Below are 8,688 nucleotides of genomic sequence, written 5' to 3'. Positions count from 1 at the left end.
TCCGAGATTGATTCCATGTATAAGAATCAAGTTTGGGATCTTGTTGACCCACCTGAAGATATTATACCTATAGGGAACAAATGGGTTTTCAAGAAGAAAATTGGTTCTGATGGAAAGGTAGAGACCTTTAAGGCAAGGCTAGTAGCGAAAGGGTTTCTCCAAAGACAAGGAATCGACTATGAGGAGACTTTCTCGCCTGTTGCCATGCTTAAATCAATTAGGATTTTATTAGCAATAGCTGCATACTATGATTATGAGATTTGGCAGATGGATGTCAAAACAGCTTTTCTCAATGGATACATTAAAGAAAACATTTTCATGGAACAACCTAGGGGATTTGAATCCCAAGATGATTCCAAGGTATGCAAGCTAAAGCGATCCTTTTATGGGTTGAAACAAGCTTCGAGGAGTTGGAACATCTGTTTTGATGAAGCCATTAAATCCTTTGGTTTTATCAAAAATGAGGATGAGCCATGTGTATATAAGAAGGTTAGTGACAGTGCTATCACTTTCCTTGTCTTATATGTGGATGACATACTATTGATGGGTAATGACATAGGTATGTTGACGACTATAAAGGTATGGTTGTCAAATACATTCTCCATGAAAGACTTAGGGGAGGCAACCTATATTCTTGGAATTCGCATCTATAGAGATAGAGCGAAAAGAATAATTAGTTTATCCCAAAGTCCAGATTTGGAAAAGGTGTTAAAGAGGTTTAACATGCTTGATTCCAAGAGAGGATTGTTACCAAGTGAGACATGGTATCCATCTTTCTAAAGAGATGTCTCCAAAGACACCTAAAGAAAGAGATAAGATGGCCAGGATTCCATATGCTTTGGCTATTGGAAGTTTAATGTATGCAATGTTGTGTACTAGGCCGGATATCGCATATGCTGTTAGTTTGACTAGCAGGTATCAAACCAATCCAGGTTTGGAACATCGATAGTCACAAGAATATTCTTAAGTACTTGAGAAGAACTAAGGATTTATTCTTGATTTATGGAGGTGGAGACTTGCAATTGGATGGTTATACCGATTCGATTTCCAATCGATATCGATGATAGAAAGTCTACCTCTGGATATGTGTTCATTTGTAATGGAGGTGCAACATTGGAAGAGTTCCAACAGAGCACGATCGCAGATTCCACTACAGAGGTCGAGTATATTGCTACATCGATGTCGCAAAGGAAGTCGCTTTGGATAAAGAAGTTCGTGATGTAACTTACATGAGTTCCTTCCATTAAGTCAGCTTCCACTACATCGTGACAATAATAGAGCGATCATACAAAGCTAAGGAACCAAGGTCTCACCAGAAATCCAAACACATAGAAAGGCGCTACCACATTATCAGAGAAATAGTTGGGCGAGGCAATGTAGCCATGCAGAAAATAGCATCAGCTGAAAATCTAGCTGATCCATTCACTAAGCCTATGTCACAGACTCAGTTAGACCGACATCTTGAGAAGATAGGTCTAAAATATTGTAATGAATGGCTCTAGTACTAGTGGGAGATTGTTAGTAATATGCCCTAGAGCATATCATTTAGTATGTATCTTGTACATATTTTATTAATAAAAGGCATTTCCACTTTTCCGTTTACATAATATATTTATGTGTAATAGAAAAGGTCCATTGATATTTTGTTAAAAATATTATTCTTAAGTTGTTAAGAATATGAGTGACAATATTTCTAGCACGAAGTATCATAAATAGGTTCACAATCGAGGATACTTCATAATAAGGACATGACTTATCCAGAAAGAATGTATTCATGTTTGTTCCCAAGTTATTTATATGAGATATAAATAAGATGGAATGATGAGTCTCATGCCATATAACAAACATGATAGGCACTTATAAATGATAAGTAGGCTGAACCAGTGACACTTATGACAAGCACATGGAGTTTACTCTTGTCAATGTTTTATCATAAATCATATCAGTGCATATAATTTTTAGACCTGAGATAGCACAGTTATCTTGTATATAGGTAGTTTGAGTTTGATACTGCTTTCATACTTGTACTGTGTATGGGTATATGGGCATGTGTTGGCTTCTACTAGTTATATATGGAGGTAGGTGTTGATCAAGATGGAATCTGTTCCTCTAAGTAAATAGAGATAAAATCCTATGTTCATTTAATTGTTCTTGATGTTTCAAGTTCTGGCCAGACAGATAGATTTATTCGTAAAAGAGTTTCGATGAGAAAATCTTTTAATCAAGAACTGGAATTAAAAGAGAACATAATATTCATAGCAAATGGAGTTTGACATAAACCATGACTCAAATTGAGTTGGGATTTTGTAATGCAGAGATTCTAGTGCATGGTAACATATGATTATAGGTTCATTTAAGATAAACCTTATTACTAATGGGTGGCCATGGCATGCTATGCTAGGTGTTAACAATGGTCTATGAGGTTCATAAAATGATTTAGAGATATAATTTATGGTAAGAAAGAGTTCTGATGATATTAAGAGTTGATATCATGTCTCATTGCCAATTAATGATGAGCCTAGTAAGTCACACACATACACAAGTTATCACCTAATTAAATATGATTTAATTAATTAATTAAAGAGTTTAATTGATTAATTAAATAGGTTTGGTTTGCAATTAGTTTGCAAAGTCCCTAGCATGACTTGAAACCAAATCTAGATTATTGTATGTATAATATAAGTTAAATTTATATTTAAAGTGTTTAAATATGAATTTAATTAATGAGAAATTAATTAATAGAGATTAATTAATTAATTTATATTTGATATAAATTAATTAGAAGAAGAAAAATAATTATTTTGGGTTGAGAACTCAAAATTAAGACACAGGGGCATTTTGGTCATTTTGCAGTGTGACACGTGGCACCATGAGATGGTGACACATGGCATAACACATAAGCTTTCCAAATGTTTTTTAATCATGTAAGATGATTAAAATCAAGATTACATATAGGTTTGACACTTGGCACAATGTGATTGGGTCACTTAAACCTAGAGCTAATCAAAGGGTGACATGTGGCAAGGGTTTAATGTGTTAACCTAGCTATTTAAGTGTTGTTATGAGAAAATAAAACACAACCAGCAGCCACACTCCTTGGTCACGCCATTTTTCAGCACTCCCTCGATTCTTCTTCATCTCTCATCAATTCAAAGAGATTAGCCATCAATCTCTTGAATTAAGAACACTAGAAATTGTTTCTAGTGTCCTGTTTACATCTCTAATCTCTTAAAAGGCAGAATTTGAATTTCTAATTAATAGAAAAGGCTTTAGAAGCTGTTCAAGGGGTGCCATAGGTGTTCTTGGTGTGGACAAGCTAGAGGGACAACATCTGGTGTCCTGAAAACGAATCTCAAAGGCGCAGACACGCTGCAGTGCATCAAGAGGTTAGTATAATCGTTCTTGATTTAATCTAGGGTTCTAAAATTAATCTGATTAATTTTAAAATCTTAAATGGCAAATACAGATCCAAAAACATATTAAAAGAGTTTTAATATGTTGTTTATCATTGAAATCAAATAGATAAAAATAAATCTTGCATGATGCATGTGACCCTAGGTGAAAATTTTTGAATTCAATGGCATAAACTTGTGTTTTTCACGTTTCCGTTCCTTCACCCCCCTCCCCACCCCCCCACCCCTAAATGTCTATTTACAAAACATGCAACTTTTTTCGCATCTTTGGGTTCGAGGGAAAGTCTTTCCTTGAGTCTATGTCAAGTATTTTACTAAATGTAATATTCTTTTACTTTTACATCAAGGGAGAGTCCTTCATTGGATTTTTCTCTAATTTTATCTTTTAAAATTATGCAATCTTAGCATGTCCTTAGGTCAAGGGAAAGTCTTTCCTTGGATCTATGTTAATTTATTACAACATTCCTCTATTTTTGGTTCATGAGAGAATCCTTCCTTGAACCTTTAAAATTTTTCATACTTTTTTATGCTTTTGGATTCGAAGGAGAGTCCTCCTTAGAATCCTTAAAATCCTCTTTTATTTTAAACACTCTTTCATATATACAAAAAAGAGTACTTCCTCGAGTTGTCCCTAGTATTCTATTTTTACACTCTAATTAAAGGGAGAGTCCTTCCATGAATTTGTTAACCTAAAGTATCCCTTTGTTGTTTCGTTCATCTTTTTATAGTTAACTAAAATTTTTTATATAAACATTTATTTCAATTTCAAATACAATGTAAAATGTCTTTAATCAAATGTATAAATAGAATAATAACCAGTTTAGTAGAACATAAAATGCTTATTAGGAAGTTGGTTAGAATCCTTTTACGTCAAAAAGATGAAATATATGTGTAGCTGTGTAGGCTAGAACGATATTTTATGCAGGTTGTCTCGAAAATGACCCTTTATAAATCAGTAAGTTATAAATGCATTAATAATTTAAATTGAATCAATATGGGCAAAGAATAACAGTTGATTATACCGATGATGGGACTTTGATTTATTGATAGAGTGTCCTCATTAATGAACAAAATTCTTAAGACTTTAATCGACACATTCTCTTTTGAATTGAAGTCTCAATCAAAAGGAATGAAAATCGAAACCCATTTTAATTCAATTTTATCAATTTTTTTAGTATCACATTTTATAAATATTCACTTCACACACGACACCCTTTATTGTTTAGGCACCGATGATTAGATTAATGATGAGTAAGCTGAGAATCCTCATTATTCATTATAAATCTCTAGGAACCAAACGATACCTCTTCAAGATTAGAGTCCTAGTCTTGAAGAGGGAGGAATTTAATTAAATGAAGTTAAAATTCACTTTTAGAATCATTCCACTTACTTTTGTATTTGGTTTACTTTAATAGTGAGACATTGAGCATTCCTATATTTATGCATTTCATCTTTTATATAAGGAATCAATATCATAATTTAAACTCTAATAAAATTATCGGCATTAAATTATAAAGAGCATATTCTTAAATCTACCTACCCTCATTGAGGGACAACGTGGAGTGCCTAACACCTTCTCTACATGTATACAGACCCTGAACCCTGAATCTCTAAAACTAGAAGTGGTAAACACTCTTTTCAAATTCTTCTAAAATAAAAATGGTTTTCTTTAATTTTCTCCTAAAATTAAAGTAGCGACTTCTCACTTTTCCACTTCAATGAGAATTGACCACAAAACCCTTGCAACAATTATGAAAATTAAAAATATAAAAATACGCAATAAACTATATTATGAAAATAAAATAATAAATAATCTATGCAGACTAGCGTATATATTAAAGTTGAGCCTTAAAAATGACTTTATAAGAGTGTACTACCTAACTTAATAGAGCGTTTAAAAAAGTGTCATGTGGAATAATGATGCATGCATTTTAGATCATCATTTAGGAGTAATTTTTGCACATAATTTACCCTTATTCATAGCTATTATTTTAGATATTAGTATATATTTAGTCAATTTTGCAATTTTCACTTTTCTTAGTTTAATTTTTGGAATTCATTTGTTTTGTAGGATAAATCTGGAGAAATTTGATGTATTTTGATCAGAGTAGCCATTTGGAGGAGATTAAAATCGAATTGCAAAAATTTTGAAGTTGAGTAAAAAAATGGCCGAGAGCGACACAACCTGCAGCACAACCGAATTAGCTTATGTCGCAGGTTGTGTCGATCGTCAGATATTCACGCCGAGAGCGACACAACCCGCGACACAACTGACTCGGCTTATGTCGTTTTATCGGAAAATAATTGACGTGGCATTTCCGCTCCTTTTACCTCACTTTCTGGATCCTTCCTTTTACCCATTCTAAACACCCCTCGCCTATATAAAGTGCCCTTTATCACTTTCTTTCTATATAGAGAGCAAGGGAGTCATTTTCGGAAAAGTTAGAAAGAGAGAAGGAGGAGCACTTTCGCATTTTCTTCCCAAGGATCACGTTACGCACTTTTCAGAGATCCTTCGCAATTTCTCGGGGTTTTTCTACCCCTTTAGCTTACATTTCCATTATTTCTTCATTTCTTCATTTGGGTTTGTCTTTAAACAATGATTTGTGAGTAGTTGATTGAGATTCTAGATATGGGTTTGTAAATATTGATTTGTTTTGTGGTTTTGAACTGATTTGGCCACTTAAATGAAAATTGTTATATTTTGATTTATTGCTTGTGTGCTTATTGCCTTGCTTGATGAATGGGCCCTCATTAAGTTAAGTTTTAATCCTTAATAGATGGACTGAAAAGTGAATATTGGGGATGGATAATCTTGCAATAAACTTTATTTTCTTGGTGTTAGAAATAAGCTAAGAAGATTAAGGGGAACTTTCCAAAAATCAATTAGAGCATTAATTGGGTTTTTGTTAGGTTTGTAATACCGTGAAAACAGGGTTTGATTTAATGAAAACCAACTTTGAGATGCTTGAAAAGGTTTCAAAATTTAAGAATTGATTTCCTCAAAATTGCAATTCTCATGTGTTTGGCTAAATTAATGATAAACCACATGCAAACAATATTGAAAACCCAATCTCTAGAATCAATTTAATTTTCATTGAATTTAGATTTAAATCCTCCAAATCTCATAAATAGCAATTTCAATTTAAATCCAATATCTAGAATTACTTTATTTTTTTAGATTTAATTCTTCTTAATTTCATAAATAGAAATTTCAAATTAATTTTTGGTAATCTAGTCTAATTAATTTTAGTTAATTGTTTGATTTAGCATTAATTCCTTAAATACCAATTTTAATTCCAAATTTCATTTTACATCTTTAATTTTTGTCTTAATTTTAATTTTTAGATTTTATTTTCAATATATTTTAATTTTGTCATTCTAATTAGCTTATACTTTTATTTCCAATTTAAGCACAATTCTGTGGATCGATATCATTTTTAAAACTATACTATCGTGACCTGCACTTGCGACACCCCGTATCAAGTTTTAATTGTTTGTATAAAATTGGATTTTAATTGTTTTAAGCTAATTAGAATATTTATTATATTTTATTTTCAATATTGTTCATTGTGTTTTTCATGTAATTTTATTGTTTATGAGACGATCGAAAAGCACAAGTGACAATTGTTGTTCAACTCAAATTGAAAAATTCGAGCCAACAAAAAGGAATACAAGAAAAGAAAATAATAATAAAAAGAAGAACAACAAATATTTGAGCAAGAGGAGACAATAGAAAATATGGAGAATCAAAATAGAGCTATTGGAGGAGATAATGGAGGAAACGAGCAAAACGGGCAAAATGCTAATCAAAATGATCCTCAAAGAAGATCCATGTTAGATTATGCTTTTCCTAGATGTACTGATGTGAGAGATAACAGACCTATTATTGGAGCTAATCAATTTGAATTAAAAACTGGTCTTATTCAAATGGTTCAGAATTCACAATTTGGAGGTAGCCCACTTGAAAATCCTCATTCTCATTTGAAGAAATTTTTGATGATATGTGGTACACAAAGGCAACCTGGAGTTTCTGATGAAGTTATTCGGCTCACTTTATTTCCATTCTCTCTTGGATTCACTGGAGTGGTATGACTCACTTCCACAAGCTATTATAGCTACTTGGGAGCAATTATCTCAAGCTTTTCTATCTCAATTTTTCCCAAAGACCACTCATTTGAGGAATTTGATGGTAGCTTTTAAACCAAGAGATGATGAAACTTTGTATGAATCCTGGATGAGATTTAAGGAGCTTGAAAGGCAATGTCCTCATCATGAAATACCGAAATGGATGATTGTTCAGAATTTCTACACCAGAGTTACTCCACCATAAGAAACACAATTGATTCACAAGGTGAGGAGATTTCATGAGAATGACAAGTGAAGAATGCTATGATCTATTAGAGAAGATTGCTCATAATACCCATTTATGGGGAAATCCTAGAGCACTTGAGCCAAAGAAAGCTGGGATCTATGAACTTGACTCAGTTAGCTACATGAATGCAAGATTTGATCAGTTGACTCAACTTCTTAGCGATTTTTGCACAAAGGCAACAACCTCAACTCCTACAACTATGCAACAAGTTGCCTTCACAGATGGAACTCAAAGTTGTGGAGTTGATTACTCTTCTTATGGTGATGATTATTTGCAAGAACAAGCTGCTTATGCAGGAGGTTATCAACAGAAACCTATGGGAAATGCTTATTCTAATGTGAACAACTCAACATGGAGACCACAAGCAACTTTTGCTCAACAAGGCCAAAGCTCAAATTATGCTCATAACCAGCAGTATATGCAGCAGAACAAGCCTCAATTTCAGTCTCAATTTCAGCCCACAAGGCAGCCACAACCTGGATATCAAGCAAGAGCACAACAATCCCTTCCATCCCATGAACCGAAGCCATCTTTGGAGAACATGATGGAGAAATTTTTTGCTGAACAAAGCAAGATGAATAGCAAATTGGAGGAAGAAATGCAACACATGAGACAAACCATGGATCAATTACAAGTCCACAACCGCATGTTGGAGACTCAATTGGCGCAACAAGCAAGCTCATCAGGAAGCAATTCCTATGGGAAACTACCTAGCCAACCACAAAACCCTCATGAACAATGTAAGTTGGTGACCTTGAGAAGTGGTAAAAAAGTTGGTCAAGAGAGTGAAAACAAGAGAGAAGAAAAGAGAGCACAAAAGAAGAAAATTTTGAGAGCAAGAAAAATGAAAAAGAAGAAGAAAGCAAAAGTGAGCAAGATGAGGGAGAGAAACCATACATC

The 8,688-nt window shown here is 33.3% G+C and overlaps 1 non-coding gene across 1 annotated transcript; it reads right to left on the bottom strand.

The window, feature by feature from the left end:
- Positions 1–7,587: 7,587 nt before the first annotated feature.
- Positions 7,588–7,694, bottom strand: LOC131170021 (small nucleolar RNA R71). The gene has a single exon (XR_009140965.1). It is a non-coding gene; the product is annotated as a small nucleolar RNA R71 (small nucleolar RNA).
- Positions 7,695–8,688: the final 994 nt, after the last annotated feature.

The sequence above is a fragment of the Hevea brasiliensis genome, chromosome 10 (genome assembly GCF_030052815.1).
Source record: "Hevea brasiliensis isolate MT/VB/25A 57/8 chromosome 10, ASM3005281v1, whole genome shotgun sequence".
In the NCBI taxonomy this organism is placed as follows: domain Eukaryota; kingdom Viridiplantae; phylum Streptophyta; class Magnoliopsida; order Malpighiales; family Euphorbiaceae; genus Hevea; species Hevea brasiliensis.
The sequence above is the reverse complement of the archived record's forward strand: the minus strand, read 5'-3'. Positions and strand labels throughout refer to the sequence as shown.